At 48.6% G+C, this 17,483-nt stretch overlaps 1 protein-coding gene and 1 long non-coding RNA gene across 4 annotated transcripts in view; one reads left to right on the forward strand and one right to left on the reverse strand.

The window, feature by feature from the left end:
• SORCS3 (sortilin related VPS10 domain containing receptor 3) overlaps nt 1-17,483 on the forward strand; it is a 633,396-nt gene that overhangs the window by 28,010 nt on the left and 587,903 nt on the right. The window lies entirely within an intron of this gene.
• On the reverse strand, nt 1,636-8,410 carry LOC113923863. Of its 2 annotated transcripts, none has more exons than XR_003520437.1 (3): nt 8,162-8,410; nt 6,082-6,453; nt 1,636-2,109 (listed from the first exon to the last, which is right to left on the reverse strand). It is a non-coding gene; the product is annotated as an uncharacterized LOC113923863 (long non-coding RNA). The 2 variants fall into 2 exon arrangements; XR_003520438.1 differs by lacking the exon at nt 1,636-2,109 and adding an exon at nt 4,289-4,410.

A 17,483-nucleotide genomic window follows, 5' to 3' on the forward strand; every position in this document is an offset into this window, starting at 1 on the left:
TTTAAGCCACTAAGTGTTGGTGTAATTCATTAGTAGTAGATAACTAATATGTAGAGTATGTTCTGTTTCGTGTCTGGCCTTTTCCACTGAACTTTGTGTCTGTGAGGTCTATCCTTATTGATGTAGATGGCTTTAATTTGTTCTCTTCTATTTCTGTAAAGTATTACAGTGTAGGGATACCCCAGTTTTTTTATCCATTCCGTAATTGATGGACATCTGGATTGTTTCAGTTTTTGGGCTATATGAAAACTTTTTTACATTTGTGTGTGTGTAAGTAAGTATGTATGCTCTACTTTCTCTTGGTATATATCCAAGGGTAGAATAACTGGATCATAGAATAGACTTCAGTAAATACTACCAATTTTTCAAAATGGTTACACTGATTATACTCCCTCTCGCAATGTATGATATTTCCAACTTTGCCACTTCCTTGCTAAGGTCTGATATTTGTAATTATTTTAGCAATTCTGGTGGATGCGTAGTGGTATAGCCCATGTGGTTTTTAATTTGATGACTATGGATGTTGACCATTTTTCATATGCTTAATGGTCATTTGGATATCTTCTTTATTGAAACACCTGTTCAAATATTTTGCCCATTTTATATTTAATTGTCTACTTTTTAAAAATGGATTTGTAGGAGTTCTTTATATGCTGGATTTAAGTTCTTTGTCTGATATGTTTATTATAGATACCTTCTTCTGGTCAGCGGCTTGCTTTATTATTCTAGTAATGATATATTTTTATAAAGGAATGCTCTTAATTGAAATGAAGTTAAATTTGTTAGTTTTTTCTTTTAAGGGTATAAAATCTTTGCTTGTTCCTGTGTCAGGAAGATATTTTCCTTTGTTTTCTTCCAGACGTGCTTTGTTTTAATATTTATATTTAGGCCAGTGATCCACCTGTAATTTCTTTTCTTATGTGCTGAGTATCTGATACGAAAAGGGGGTCAAATTTATTTCCTTTTTTCATATGTAACTCCAAATGACCCAGTGTCATTCATTGAAAGGGTACCTTTGTGGCAAATTAGGGGTTTTTACTTGTGTATGTCAGCTTTTGAGTTCTCTGTTTGGTTCCATTGCCCACCCCCTTTTTTTCTTTTTTGCTATTGTAACACCAATGTTACTTGTCTTAATACTATAGTTTTATAATCCATTTTATTATTTGGTAACTTAAGCTCATCAACTTTTTGTGTTTCCTTCATGACTGCCTTGGCTCTTGGCCCTTTACAGTATCTATGTAAAATCCACATTTGCTTTAGAGTCAACTTGCCAATTCCTACAAAAAACGCCTGCCAGGATTTTTTGGCTAGGATTACATTATATCAATTGGTCAATTTGGGGAAAATTGACACTATTTGGGCTTTCTTAATTTCTTTCAGCAGTGTTCCACGGATTTTAGTGGCAAGGTCTTAGAAATCTTTCAATAGGTTTATTCCTAGGAATTACATGTTTTTTGATGCTATTTTAAGTGGAATTAAAAGCATTCAATTTTTGAACTGTTTGTTACTAGTATTATATTAGGTTCTTTTAAATTTTCTTTGCATACCATCATGTCACCTGTGAATAATGAAAGGGTCTTTTCTTTGTACCTTTTATTTCACTTTCTTGCCTTGTTACACAGCTTATAACCTCCCTACAGTGTGGACTGGAAGCAGTGATGGCAGACATCTTTCTCTTGTTCCTGAGTTCCATGGAACACATTTAATATTTCACAGTGAATCCTCATGTTTGCTGTAGGTGGTTATAGATACCTTTACCAGGTTAGGAATAAAAGTCTCTTTTTCAAGCTTAACATTTGATGATTATCTCTGAGTATTACAAGAAATGTAAAAGCTAATCTATAGGAGGGAGTAATAATGATGATAACATGAGTAAGAATCAGAGAGGCAAGAGAGGGAAGAAGGAGATGATGTATGCTGACAAGGAGAGTAAAAGAAGAATTTTCTAGATGCCTCCTATGTTTCAGGCACCGTGAGAGCTGAGGTGAGTTGTGATCGATAGGTCCCCTGGCCAGGGAGGACTGGAGGTTGGGTGAGAACCCAGGTCTTCTGGGAACCAGGGCTTATTCTTTCTGCTGCACCCAGAGCGAGAGTAAACCAAAGGAAGACCTGTAAAATGAGAGAGCAGCTATTGTAAAGTCCTCCTATGCGTTTAGGACATTGGCCTTCCCTGCACCTCTCCATCTCTGTTTCTTTCTCAGTCTGTGTCTCTATCTCAGTCATGATCTTAATCATGGACTACAGCTCAATCTTATGCTCTCTACAGTGAGGAATGGTGGTATGTGTCTTCTTTCCCCTTCCCTCCAGATCGTACGAGGTGCCTCTGCTCTGGGCTACCTCTTATTTTAATTCAGCTTTTACATAATGCTAGTTGACCCATCACTCAGATCACAATGGCTGGGGAATGAGATTAATGCACGTGGTTGGTGCCTCTTTGGTGTCTCGGTGTCCATGCCCTGCAGGTATGGCCATCCAGCATTCTTTGGTACACGTGGAATAAGAGGAATGAGCAAGCTTCAGCCTGGAGTGAAGGCTGCACCCACCATTCCACACCCCAGACAAGCCCAACCTTTTGTGATGACAAGCCAAGCTTATCTGAGGTGGCTAAGGCCTCTGTCTTGGACCTGCCCTAGCTGTGTTTGCAAGCCAGGCTGCTGCTGTGCTTCCCGAGCTTTCCATAGCTGGCCCAGTTCTCCTGTCGGTTTTGCTTTCTCTTTTGCAAAGTCTATCCTGAGGCTATTGTTTGGTTTTCTAGTCCTGACTAAATTATGATGGTTCCATTTAAGGTGAAAACAATATAAAACAACCACAAAAAAGCACCAAAGAAGAAACAGAATAAAGAAGTGTTTTTCACTCTTTGAAAGATGAATGCAAATGTGTTTTTGCAGTGTTTTAATATATTCGAGATGCTCCCCTAACATTAGCCAATCTATCATAGCCTGCCTGGGAACCTGATGCATTTATTACATTGCAGAAAAGTCTGTTGAGGAAGAGGCTGAGGGTTGGGGTGAGAAGGTGACTGCCTGAAGGCTCCTGAGTCATCATTTTCATTACTGAAACATTAAATACCTGATGGTCCCTAGGACTGGCCATTGGAGCAGAGGTTCCGGGGGCAAAGTATGTTGGGAATGATGCCTTTATCTGACATTATCCTGTTGTTCTGTGAAGGCAGTAATCTTTATCCCATCCCAGGGCTACAGCCAATATCCTCTGACTAGGGCCTTCTGGAGAAAGTGTGGATGAGTCAGTGTTATCCGTTTCCCATTCCTGGAGACAAAGCATTCAGCATGTGTATGTTTGTGTGCGTGTGCATGCATACATGTGCATACTTAGTGAAGAGAACCACTGAAATTGTTTCGAACTCTGAGATTTTTCTAACTTTTTCTCTTAAGTGCAGCATTTTAAAGTAGGAGGGATGGTGCATGACCAGGCATTTGTTTAAAGCAGGAGACACTCTTACTTCCTAGGAACATTCCAGGAGTGATATAATTGATGTCAGTTGTAGGCAAATGTACAGAACAGAAAAATGTGAGGATGTCAAAATTAAATTTCTTACCTGGGCATTGATAGGCCCCTGGAGTGTACTTTAAGAACAAAATGTTGAGTGGGCCTCAACATTTCATGCCTTCCTACGTTCTGCCCTCAGGGTGGTGAGTTCAGGATGGTGATGTATGACAATGGCATGAGGCTTTAGGAGTAGTGAACCCTATTGAAGTGAGGAGACTCTGTCATGTGAGGTTGACTGGTTGGGTGGACTAGACCTACTCCGCACCAGGGACTTTGAGAGGCAGAGTCCAGACCTACAGAGGCTGCTGTTGAATGAGTTCATACATGTAAAACTCTTGGCTGTATCTGGCACAGAGTAAGCCCTCCGTCAATATTAGTGAACATGAGTGTTATTGTTAAAAAGGAGGTGGTGCTTAACAGCCATCTGGACCTGGTAAAAGACAGCGAGAGTCAGGGCTTGGGGGCAAGACCGCCATTTAGGATGAAAGAGAGTATTCAGCGCTGGCGAGTGAGGGAGACTTAGTGTTCTACCTGCTTCTGATCCCTCTGCTGGGTTTAGCTCTAGTGGGGTCATGTGCGCTCTGGAATGTGTCCCCCACAGTTAGCCTTCTGAAGGCAGGGGCCATGTCCACTGCAGCAGTCTCTGGCCTGGAGCATGTGCTCAAAATATGTTGTTGGAAAAATGGATGATGTGCTGACAATGATTCAACAGTGAGCTGTGGTAGCCCCCAAAGTGTACATACTCTGAAATAGCAGCATCGTGTCCACAGTGAGGTCCTGCTCTGCTCTCCCCACCTGGGGCGCGTCTGCAGTGTTATCCTCAGGTCTGGAGGCTCAAGACAGAGCATCACGCCCCGAGAGACCAGGACAGGGAAGGATGCTGGAACCTTACTGTAAAACAAACTATTACAAAGGCTCATTTAGCCTGGAGAAGAGAAGACCTGGGGGTCCAGAGCTCTTAATATTTGCAGGGCTTCTGGGCGGAAGAAGGAGAGGTATTGTTCTTTATAGCCTTATGGATAAAAGTTAGACAGGAAATGAGAAATTGCAAAGAAGCTGTTTTTGTTGCTCTGTAAGGAGGAACTTGGCCTTGAGGAGAAGTGGTTAGCAGAGTCTCAGGGGAGCCCTACAGGTAGCTGTCCTAGGGTGTATGGAGGACTTTGGAATCTACCTTCAAATTTCCTTCCAATGTAGAAATTAAGTGGGATGAGAACTGGCTTCTTTTACTTGTGGAGAAGTGAAAGCTGTTGGGCTGGCTCATTTGAGCCAATCAGGGTTGGTGAGAACCTCGTCCATCTTGAAGGAGAAATGAGGGGACCCACCATTTACTGAGCACTTCCTATGTAGCAGGAGCATTGCCAGGTGCTTTCTTTCCATGACTCGCTTGTCTGGGAACACCGGTGAGCGGTAGAGAAGGAAGCACTCAGGTAGAGTAAGTTGGCCAAGGCTCACATTTTCCTTTCCTAATCATTTCCTGAAGCCCTGTGCTGTTAACGTGATCCTTTTTTTGTGCTAAGCGCACCTTATTCTCATCTAAATACATGATTTGCAGGTAGAACAGACCTGCTTCTGACCCTTCTGGAACTTTCTTCAGGGGTTTGGATGGCCCTCTAAGCACGCATTTTTGCCTTGTCAGCTGAGACTTTCTTTTTCCTGCAGAGTCCTTGCCCAAGGCTCTTGATCATGGTGTTCCATTTCTCCCCCTTCCCCTTTGGTGGAGAGTTCCAGAAAGCCTTATGTTGACCTTCTTTTAATTGCCAATAATTATTCAATTTTATATGGCCCAGAGTGATAAATATTCATGAATAGAAGAGTGCATCAGGATCCAACACTTTAAGCTATTGTGTTTTTTTAATTAAACTGAAACATGGAATTAAATGCAATAGAAGGAAAACAAGAGAGAGCATATGTATGTATCTATTTAAGTCCTGCTGTGGGACTGTGTGGGCGGCAGATAGGAAGCTTTGACCTGGGTGTTGTGATGTTCTGTCTTAAAGTTCCTAAAGGAGACACGTAAAATATCTGGATATGGCCAGGTCCATTCATTCATTCACACATTGTTTCATTAATTCACTCAGCACATATTTACTGCCATGAGCCCTCATCGTGGCTCTCAGTGGGATGCAAACAGACTAGAACAGGGACCTCAAGGAGCTCATGGTCTGGCCCTGGAAGAGAGAGGCCCACAGACCAGCCACGCTGGAGCTGCTTAGTAAGTGTACGGGGAAAGCATGAACTAGAGCATTCCCAGAGGGGCAGAGAGTGGCTGCCTGGGGTGGTCGATGAAGTAGCATAGAGGTGGTTGATCCCCATCAGGACTTATTAGTTGGTCCTGCGTTCAATGCTTCTCTCCTCAGCCCCCTGAGTCTCATCTCTGGCCGTGTCCCAGAAGAGGGTGGGCCATCTACCTTTCTCTAGAGAGGCTATGTAGGGTGTGGACTTGGAAATGGGACTGCGTGGGTTCACATTGTAGCTCTGGCACTTCCAGTGGGTGAATATGACTCTGGGTGGGTCATTTAACCTCCCTGAGCTCAGTTTTCTTGTCTGTAATATGGGAATTATCAAAGAACCTACCTTACAGGGTTGTTGTAAGGGTTATGCTGTCGGGCTTTGAGGTTCTCTAGAGGCCCCTTGTGAGGTCTGGCTCCTTGAGGAGGCAGGAAAACCACAGGTGAGCCATTGTTGAGAGTTCCGAAGTGCTCCTGAGAGCCCACCTTGGGAGCCGGCACCAGGAAGGCAAAGGCAGGGTCTTCACGAACACCTTCCAGAATGTTCCCTCAGAGATACAGCGGGGGCCCCAGTGGGCACCTTGGGGATCAGAGAGCAGGGGGGACAGTGCAAGGGGAAGGTAGCACGCCTTCCCATGGAACCTTCTCTCTCTGGGGAGGAAGATGTGCTCACGCGTGGGAGTAACACATGCTGTCCTCCGTAGGTCGTGTTTTCCTGCTTTAAAATGGGAAATGTGAGTTATTTATTTGCAGCACACACATGGAGAGATGCTCATGAACCAGCGGGGGATTTTCTCCAAGTAAACAAACCCACTTTCTGGAGAGGCGGTTTCTTTTTACAGCCGGAGAGATAAAGGAGCCAGGGAAAGCTCACCATTGCCAGGGAGTTTCCAGCACCTTGGCGTCCCTTCCTTGGCCCCGGGAGGCCCATCTCTGCCATCCTCCCCAACCCCTGACTGCATCGTCAGCCGTCCCGCTGGATACCACCCAGCTTGTCTTTTTGCGTCAATTCATCCTGTGGCTGTTTTAGGTTAGATGGGGTTGCCAGGTCAAAGAGGTCGTGGGCATGAGGAAAAGGCCCTGGGGTTTCTGTCTGATGGGATGACCTGTTAGGGTTGATTTTGTTTCAGAGCCTTGGTTTAAATGCTAGCTCTGTGTGGTTTTTAACAAATCACCAGCCCTCTCTGAGCCTAATTTCTTCATCCATCACAATGGGATTGATCAGAATCAAAGCCGGAGCCCTTACTATAACCTTCCAGGCCGTATGATTGGCCCTCGTCAGTACCCTCACCTTACCGTTTGCTTGTTCCCCTGGTTCACTCAGTCCAGCTGCACTGGCCTCTCTGTTCCCCAAGAGACCCTCAGTGCTCCTGCCCCAGGACCTTTGCACTGACTCTTCTCTCTCTGGAATGCTCTGTCTCTAGCTCGCTGCATAGTTCTCTCATCTCCTTCTGGTTTTTACTGAAAACTACTTTCTCAGTGAGGCCTGCCCTTCCCCCCAATTTAAAATTGTGTATCTCCTCACATTCACCTTCTTTCCTTGCTTTAGTTTTCCTCAGTAACCATCTTGCATATTACACATTTTTCTAATGTATCTTACTTATTGTCTGTCCCTCCCTTGGGAATGCGAAGCTCCATGAAGACGGAGAATTTGTCTCTTTTGTTTCCAGCTCCCATGTGGTATCGCCAGCAGGGGTGGGGGTGAGGGGTGGGTAATGACAGAGACGGGGAAACTGAGCAAAGCAAGGTGGTAGAAACACTTTGTGATTGTAAGCTTTCTGGCTTTTCTTTATCTCCTGAGCTGTGAAAAGAAAAGGCCTCTCCAGAAAGCAGTTTGTTTGCTTGGAAAACAAAATCTTCATGCTGATTCAATTCTGATTCTATTCAGTGCCTAATAGATATTTGCTGAATGAGTGAATATGAGGCCAAGCCTGGGGCCATGTGGCCTGGATCCCTCCACTTACTAGCTCTGTGAGCTTGGACCAGTTCCTTATCCTCGCTGACTTTGGTTTCCTTTCTTGTACAAAAGGGCATAATGAGGTAACCACTTTGTGGGGTTGTTGGGAGCAGTCCATGCAAGTCTGAAGAATGCCTGCATCTTGTCTATGCTTAGCAGGTCAGCTATTATTTTTCAAAGTGTTTTCAGCTCTCCCATTCCAGTTCTAGGTGGAGGGATGCTTTCTCTTGGGTTAAGGATCTTGGTTCAGGCCTCAGGAACGGACTCCTGTAGGCACTGATATGGTGAGTGCATCCTGCCTCTCACACCGCCCGAGGAAAGAGGGGGTGCTGCTGGGCAGGTTGCAGATTGGGCGAAACTTCATCCAATGCTTTTATGTTCCTGAAGTCTTTGGAGAATAGACACCCGGACAGAAGAGAACTCTAAAGTGACGCCCAGTTAGGAAACTCGGATGCCCTGAGTTCAGTACCTGGAGGGAGGTTGGGATGGAGGGACCTGGTTCTGGGCCCTGGAGCAAAGCTGGGAGCTTCTCTTCAGGGCAGATGCGGGCAGCCTCTGGTCTTCTCCTTTCTGCTCCAGGCTCTTGCTCAGTCTTCCGTGGGATTTTCCCTATTCAGATCTTCCCCAGCATCACTGCCAGTCTGGGGATCACTGGCTTTTAGCCAGTGTTCTAGGGACTGTGCTTACCCATGACATCTAAGTGTGCTTTGGCTCAGGTCCTTACAGAGCTCAGAGGGGAAGACCCTGAATGTCCCAGGGGTAGGGATAGTGACTCTCGCCCTGTCGACTGCATTCCTCACAATGGACCATTTAAATCAAGGTGACCTTAGAGCTGGGTCTTGATGGGTCCAGAAAACTGGGGAAGACTTGGATAGAGAAAGCCTTTTTTTGTTTGGGCACGGTGATCAAACGGGGAGCTTGGGCATGGGCTTGTGTTTGCCCCTTGGTCTTAGAGAAGTACTTCTCAGAGCCAGAATGCCCAAGAGTCTCAGAGCCCTTGATTCAGAAATAGCAGATGCTTGGAGGGGAGCCCCAACTGTTTGACCCTTGCTGGTCTTCTCACTTGCTTGTTTATGGAGAGGTGGAAGAGAAGGGGCCAACCAAGACCTACCTGGTGTGTCAGGGAAACTTCCAGGATGATTTTACTATCAGCATGAAGCCCTGAGGTAGGAATGACTGAAAATGGGAGGGAAAGGTCTTTTTACTTATTTACCTTGGTGCTATTGTGATGGCTCATTGTACTGGTGCTGTGGGTGAGTTCTGGTGCCAGCTCGTGTGTAGCACCTGACTCTTACCCCAGCCAGCCAGCAACCTGGAGAGGAATGGCGAAGCCGGTTATATAGACCTCGTAATTCTGGGGTAGATCAGCACCAGAAGTGTCTGGCTCAGCATCACCAGTGGCCAGCAAGACCTGGAATGGGCCTGTCTTAGCTTGGGCAGCCTGAACGGATCCCGTAGACTGGCCCTTACACGCAGACGTGGTCTGCCGTGTGGCAGCGTGCCACGGTGCTCCCTCACCAGACTTCGTGCTGGCCAGCCACGCTCCACACTGACTACCTGTGGGACCTCTGGACAGTTTTGACTCACTTGGCAGCTCATCCGTAAAATGGGGATGATGGGAATACCTATCTTATGTGGGTTTTGTGGGGATTAAATGAGCCATCACATGGACGCTCACGGTACCAGGCATTTCTTTAGAAAGTGCTCAGGAAACGTTGGTGTGAATTATGAGTTCGAGAGATGGACAGGGTACGTAACAGCCATGCGGTGAGGGTGGCTCTGAAGGAAGACTGAACTGGGCATTGCCGAAACGTGGGGGAGGCCCAGACGGTCTCTGCGAGGCGGAGAAAAGGCGCACGCATCATGTCCAAGCACGGGCTCACTGCTCATCGTTGGCGTCACCTCTTACACCAACCCTGCTGCTTCCCAGCCCCAGGGGAATCCGCTTAGTGGGCAGAGGCTGCTGGGCCAGCCACCACTGCCCTTCTGGAGTGAAATCAGAGGGCCACGGGCCGGCACTTGGCCCTCCCTGCCCCGCCAGGAGTGGGAGGCAGCAGCTGCGAGGGTCACCTGCACACCACACCGCCCCCCATACATCCAGACCCACGTGACATCTCCCCTGTGTTTGATCCTCAGCTCTGAAGCCCCGAAGCCCAGCACGGCTTCCCCCAGTTTATTGGAATTCCTTATCCTGCGGGTTCTAGCCCTGGCCCGCCTTCCACACCTCTGAGCCCTCCCCAAAAACTTACACGGGTCCGGAAATAAGGCATGACTCCATGCAGTGTTTTTTCATTAGGAGGCACATTGAACTTTTGGGTAGAGAAAATATTCCTTCTGGTGCTGACCGTCCTGTGCACTGAAGGACTTAGCATCCCTGCTCCCCTCCCCAGCGGTCACGGGCATTCTCCCCTCCCCCTTGCACATGTGTCCTTGGAGGCTGGCACCTAGCCCAGTGACACCCACTAGCTTGGAGGTGGAATAGGTGTTTCTTTGCTGACTTTCCTTCCTCTTTGGCGTTGGCTGGCCCCCCTCCTGACCCTTTGTCTGTTCCTCATTGCGTGGTGGCAGGGGGTCCTGCAGCCCTGGGGTGGGAGGGAGGCGGCGCCAGGGAGAAGCACAGCTGGGGCAGCGAAGTGAATGCAAACAGAATGGAAGTAGGCGAGCCCGGGGGCGGGGGGCAGCGGCACGGGGCATCCCTGGAGGGGTGTCTGGCTCTGCTTTCTCTTGCAGACCCCACTTGTCATCTTCTCTGTGGTGAGAGGTCAGGGAGAAGGGCAGCAGGTCTCTTGAAGTGAAGCTCTGACAGGGGTCTGTCTTTCCCGGAGGCCACAGGGGCTCTGTAGGAGTGCTCTCCAGGTCTCAGTTCTGGGGGAGGGGATGGTAGACGGTGGGGGGGGTGGTGGTGGTGCAGGAGCAGTGGTGACCAGCTTGGGGCTGGGGATCGGGCTGCAGGAACTGCCAACTGCTACAGATTCAGGCTGTAGAATGTCCGCCTTACCCCTGCAGCCAGCCTCCTGGACAAATAAAGTGACAAAAAGCTGATCATCGTGAGCTCTAGAACACCAACACTTAGTAAATTGCAGAGATGAAAAGCTGGGGTCCCCACGGGGCTGGCTCTACCCTGGTGTAATAAGCCCACAAGGTTCAGGAACCTTGGGAAGGAACCAGATGAATTCAGAATGACATAGTTTTTCCTTCTGTCCTGTTTTCCTGCCCTGCTTTCTCCTTCCCTACCCTTTCCTAGCTATTCTGTTCCCATCCCTTCTTCCTTTCTCCTTGTGTTTAAAACCTTTCGCCGTACCTGATGGAAAAGACCCAGGCCCCTGGGAGGAGCCCCATGTAGTCAGTGGTCTTTCTCAGAACGACACACCCATCCCTCTCAGGCTCTGCATTCACCCAACCACCCACCCACCCTTCTGTCCATCCGTCCGTCCGTCCATCCATCCATCCATCCGTCCGTCCGTCCGTCCGTCCGTCCGTCCATCCATCCATCCGTCCATCCGTCCGTCCGTCCGTCCGTCCATCCATCCATCCATCCATCCATCCATCCGTCCATCCCAGTCCTGCTTAAATCCTCCCTCCACCAAGGTGGACTCTCTTTCCCAGCTGGGCAGTAAGCTGCGTCAATCAGAGCACATGACTCACACTTTTAAAAATCACCCAACCTGCCTGGGGAATGCAGTGTGTCTGTGCTACGGTGTCTACGGTGGGGGGTGGGGGGATGGGGGGCTTAGGGCTGGAGGTCATAGGCTTTGGAGCCTGACTCTCCTGGTTCTAATCTTAGTTATACTTCCTAGCTGTGTGCCCTCAGAAAAATCCAAGCCTGAAGTTCTTCATCTGTACAATGGGGATAGTAACAATACTGATCTCATAGGGTCGTCATGAGGATTTGATGAAAAAAGGTATGTAGTTCACTTTGCACAGCGCCTGGCAGGTAGCATCTCAAAACATGAGTCTCCATCCTCCTCCTCCTCCTTAGCTTTGGGATAGGAATTTGGAGCAAAAGTAAGAGGAACTCACATACTGGAACCAGCAGTCATAGCATTTGCTAGGTTTAGCAAATAAAAGTACAAATACATTTATTTGTTATTTATCTGAAATTCAGATTCCACTGAATGTCCTGTACTTTATCTGGGAACCCTAATCAATCAAGCCTCTCAGAAGCTGGGTCTGGATCTCCTCCCGCATCTTGGTCCCAGCTAGGATTGGGCACAGAAGTGGTCAGGGAGGAAGTGGGGGGCAGCACTGTCGTCCTGTCAGCAGCCCCTGGAGGCTGGGGCAGGAGGGGTGACGGGGGCGAGGGGCTGCCGGGCAGAGGCTGTGTGTGTGTGTGTGTGTGTGTGTGTGTGTGTGTGTGTGTACGTGGGGGGGACTCAGCCGTGATGCAGCGCTGCGTGCTTGGTGGATGCAGAGGGCGTTGTGAATCAGTGCGCGGAGACTCCAGCGCCCGCCAGCAGGCCGTGGGCAGACGGAGTAGCAGGAGCGTGGAGGGGCTCCTTGCCGGATCCCGGTGGCAGCAACACAACCATGAGGACCCCTCCTGTTTTCTTCTTGAAAGAAGCAGCCAGCAGAGCTTAGAGTTTTCCCACCCCAGTAGGTGTGTTAGCGCATCTCATGCCACTTTTCTCCTGTTCCTGCTCTTTTTCTTCTTCTCTTTCCTCTTTTCTTGCCCCCTCCCCCTCCCCATCTCCTTCCCTGTCTCCCCACCTCATCCCCCCCGTAGCAGCCTTTTGGAGTGAGCTGGTGTGGGTGGGATTCTGACGCATTCTTGGTTACCTGCTGTTCTACACCCACAGGCTTCTGTCCCTCCACGTGTGACTCCCGGAACCTCCCTTGGCAGCATGGCCTGAGCCCCCAGCAACAAGGGGGCACCCAAGGGCAGGTTCTGTGTGACCTGGGTGGGGGGATGAGCCCTGTCCCCACCCCTCCAGGTGGGCAGGCATGCCCGGGATGCGAGTGTGTGGCATGCAGAGGGGCCATCATTTTTCGTATAACTGGGGGGTGCCCTTTTATCGGGTTAACATTCTGTTGTTCCATCTGTTTGGGGGCTCAGAACTCCGGCCCCCATTCTTTTTGCCGTGGCACAAAAGACCCTTCATGACTTGCCCACTTTATCTCTTTCTTGCCGTTTCTCCCATCACTCCTCTCACCTGAAGTTCCAAGTAAATGGAAGTGCTTTTAGTTCTAAGAAAGCTCTGTGCCCCTCATACTTTGAGGCCTTTGTCAGTCTGTGTTTTTTTCCTGTCTTGGCGAGATCTCATCCTTCAAAATTCAACTCAGGTACCTCTTCCTCTGAGAAGCCCTCTTGACCAGCCTCTCTGGCAGACACCTTCAGGGCTGTTTCTATGGTCTGCTTTGTCCATAGTGCCAATGAAGTGCTTGTTACCTTGTGAAATTGTGATTGTTTGCATATCTGTCTCTTCATCCACATTGAAAGTTCCTTGAATCATGTCTTTTAATTATTCCTGCCTCAGGGCCTTTGCATGTGCTATTGGATCTTCATGAAACACCCTCATCCTGTCACTGTTCATTCAACAGTCCCCATATCAACTCTCAGGTCTCAGCTTAAATGTCACCTTGTCAGAGAGGTCTGCCCTGACTCCCCTTATGTCTAGATGATTATTTTGTCAGCCTTCATCTCTAGAGGATAATACCTAGGAGGGCAAGGTCCCGTTAGCTGGTTCACCAGTGTGTCCCCACGTCTTAACTCAGCGCCATTTGTTGATAGGCTGGAGAGTGAGAGGCATCTGGAGCAGAAGCACTGAAGGCCAGGAGAAAAGGAGTTCCAGGTCAGTATTCCCTAGATGTGGTTAATGGAGAAGGGACATGGGGGCCGATTTCTCGGTAACTGTCCACACTGAGGGCCTGGAGTGTCCTTTGTCCCTTGCCTGCAGGTGGGAGACTCCCTTATAAATATATCTGGCCCTGGGTGGCAGCATTCACAAAAGTCCGTTCTTGGTGGTGAAGCTGTTCTCTGGACCCTGGAAGTCCTCCAGGCAAGGGGATTGGGAGTGGATTTGGGGATCCAGAAGTCCAGTCCCTGAAGCCCCTGCTAAGAGTGAAGCCCGGCCACCTGGAAGGGACCTGAGAGATTCTCTGTCAGAGCCCCACGCTTTGTGCAGGAGGAAACCAAGGCTCACGGAGAAGAAATGCTTCGCCCAGAGTCACAGAGCTGAGGCAGGACTAGAACCAAGGTTTTATGTCACTTCATCTGGGGCACCTCACCCTCCTCTAGCTAGATCCTCATGTGACACAGGAGGTTAATTCAGAGGTGTGCATTTCTGTGCAGCAGGGAGCTTTACATTTATTTTCTTTGTACAAACATAAATTTTTCTTCTTTCACATTCCTCCTCTCCCTCCTGTTAGCAGCGTGAGCACACAGCAAATGAAGGCGTGGGCTTGGGTTCGAGGGTAGTGGGCAGGCAACAGGTGTTTCCCTGTGATCCATGATCCAAATAGGCCCTGTTGAACCCTGGCTGTGCCTCTTGGGACCAGACAGACAGTGCCAAGGGCTCCCCTCTGTTAGCAACCATCCCATGGTTTCCTGATGGAAGAGAGCACCTGCGTGTGTTCAGAGCACTTCGTGTTTCAGATACAGGTTTTAAAAGCCTGTTTCTATGTAGCTAACCTTCTGCTTCTGCAGGGTCTCCTGGAAAACTCTTCTGCAGACTGCTTTGGTTCAGGTGTGTGGTTGAAGCTGGCTCTGACCACTGCATTCTTCTAGGCCACTGTCCAGGGGATGGGCTTGGCCAGCAGCCTGTGGGCAGCTTGCTGGCAGTGCCGTTGCCCTCCTGACATGCGGTAAGGGATGGGGAAGGGAGGATTCCATGGTAACGAGGCTGGAGAGCCCTCACGCCACGGTGTCATGGCAACCAAAGAGAGGAATTCCATCCACATAGTGACAGAGGGACCCCTGGACCGCTCACGCCCGGCTGACCCGCTGCATTAGCCACCAGGCTGCGGCCTTCTGTGATGGGAGCTGGGTGGGAGGAGGGTGAGAACCACTAGGGTGGGAAGGTTGGAAGAAGTTGTTTTGTGTGTGGGTTTAGAAAACTAAAAAAAAAAAAAAAAATATTAAGAGAAACAGAAATAAAGAAAGCTCTGTTGGATAAGTATCAATAAACAAGAAAGAAATCAGGCCTGGATTTACATGACATACTCTGGGAAGTGCGTCCCGATTCATCCCCCTCCTCACTCAGGCCATTTCGTTGTGCTGGTTCATGTCTGGTCTGGAGCATTTGACCCTGGCATTGGAGACAACACTCATTTCCAGTTTTCCTTCTCTCTCTCTCTCTCTCTCACAACATTGTTTTTCTCTGTTCCTTTTGCTTACTCAGGATGCGGAGTAGATTCGGTAATAACACTCATTGGCTGTTCTGTCCCTTGCCATGTGGCTTGTGATGTTTCCATGTGTGTCTGTTTTGGCCAATTGCAAGGACTGTGGTACTTGACCCCTGACCCCAGACAAGCGTCTAGGTTCTTACTGGGCAGTGTGGACACAGGAATAACCTTCTGTGAGTTGATCAGGTTCTGATTTAGGGTCTGGTGATTGTGTGCAGCCTCTGGTGCTGGGGTCTTTTAGTAACTGGCAGTCTTTTTGAGATGGGACCGTCTCAGTATGGATCCGAGGAAGGATTGGAGCCTTCATTCTCCTTCCTCATCAGTTGGGGAGGGTAGGGAGAATGGAGGATACAGGAACCCTTGGGGAGAAAAAAACAGAGGGAGGCCTGGACTACAGCAGAGAGGTCTGTGTCTGTAGCAGCAGAGAAAGGACATGTGGTCTGGTACCTTCCAGCTGGAAGTCTGGATTACAGGTGCCTCGGCAGTTAAGATGCAGTGTCTTTGAGGCCTTTGGGTGTGATGGGTCGAGTTTTCTGTGTACATGCAGTGAGCTCCTGTAAGGTTAGGCCATGGCTTAGACTTCTCTATCCCCCATGCTACCTGCACAGGGATGGGCCCCCATCTTTGCATGCCTTGTATTTGTTGAATGAGCTCTTGTTCTTGTCCTTGTCAAGCTTACACGTTACCTGAGAAAATGGAACATCTCTCCATGGATTACCAAATCCCGGGGACATTAATAGACTACACATTTTCAAGTGTAGAATAAGGATTTGCTGACCACTGAGTGAATGTTTGGAACATATGGATGTTTGGAACATATGGGGGCAGGGGTTAGAGATTTAGAGATTGGGGAAGTTCAATAAAAAGATCATGATCACCAAGGCTGGTGATCTAGGCTGCGAAGGAAAACATCCCTGTATCCCAGGGGGCCTCGAACTTCAGTTGAATCAGAATCATCTGGAAATCTGTTTGAATATGCAGCTTCCAGGGCCCTGCTCCAAAGATTCTGGTTCAGGAGTCCTGGGAATCTGCATTTTTAACCAGGTACTTAGGTGACTCTGTTGGAGGTCAGCTGAGGACCACACACTTAGAAACACTGGTCTAGCTCAAGGGCAGTCCTCATAGAGCAAAGCCTCTTTGAGCCACATGAGCTTCCAGGCTCACTCTTCTTAGGGCCCCCTGTTTGCAAATAGGTTTAACAACAGTTAGATAGCTTCTGTGGGGCTGGCAGATCTGGGAACCTTGCCTTCTCCAGTAGAGGAGAAAGCATCGATTCAGTCTTTATCTTTCACTGGTGAAGCCAGGAGGCAAAGGCAGGTGGGCTGAGCTCCAGTGTATGGATTGGGAAGGGATGCAGCCCTCTCTGGGTGTGCGAGCTTCACACACAGGGAGTGAGGGTGAGTGCCTGTCATTTCACGGGCCACACCGTGGGCGCTGTGAAATGCAGGAGAGGATAGAGAATTTCGGGGGAGGACTTGCTGTTTTAGGGGGTATCTCTAAATAGGAAAGCAAAGCCATTTATAAGTCAACCTACTTCACAGAAGGTTCAGAAAAACCCAACCCATCCACCACACTTTCATTCATTCTGACTTTTCCTGCTGCAGTTGGTTATTGGGAGGGTGCCGATGATTATGTTAACACCCCTGACAGTAATAACCAAGAGCTGACATTTGCTAAGTGCTTTCTGTACATGCATAGTGCTAAGCACTTAATGTTCATCATCCCATTTAATCTCCACACTGACCCTATGAGGTCTGTGCATCATCATTTTCCACTTAACAGTGGAGGAAACTGAGGCTGCCAGAATATCTTGCCCCATGATTTACAGCTGGTGATGGATGCAGCTGAGGTTTGATGCCCGTCCCTCCGTTGGAAGCAGTATGCAAGGGGAGTCATTTTTTTTTTTTTTTTTTGAGATTTATTTATGTGAGAGAGAGAGCACGGGCACACAAGTCGGGGGGGGAGGGGCAGAGGGAGAGAATCCCCCGGCAGACTCCCCGCTGAGCATGAAGCCTGACATGGGGCTTGATCTCACGATCCTTGAGATCATGACCTGAGCCGAAACCAAGAGTCGGACGCTCAACCGACTGAGCCACCCAGGCGCCCCTCTTCTCTCCTCTCTTATTACCTCTTTGCCTCATGTGCCAAAACATGCATTCTCCTCTCACCCAGTTTATCCCATATAGCTTCTAGTCTTGGTGGTTTATTATGGAACATGGAGAGTGGCAATGGAATAGAATAAATGGATTTTTTATGCGTGCATTTGGAACAAAACATTTCAGTAAGACACACGGTGCAAGTAGGATGAGCACAGATTCTGTGGGAGGTGATGCGGATTTGAAGTGATTACAGAGCCACAGGGCCTTGATTATCCATGTGGTTGTTAGTAAAGCCCCTCTTCTGTGCTTGTGACAGGTATGCTCGGCCTGATGGATTCAGGACTTCCCCCC

This window comes from Zalophus californianus, chromosome 15 (genome assembly GCF_009762305.2).
Source record: "Zalophus californianus isolate mZalCal1 chromosome 15, mZalCal1.pri.v2, whole genome shotgun sequence".
Lineage (NCBI taxonomy): Eukaryota > Metazoa > Chordata > Mammalia > Carnivora > Otariidae > Zalophus > Zalophus californianus.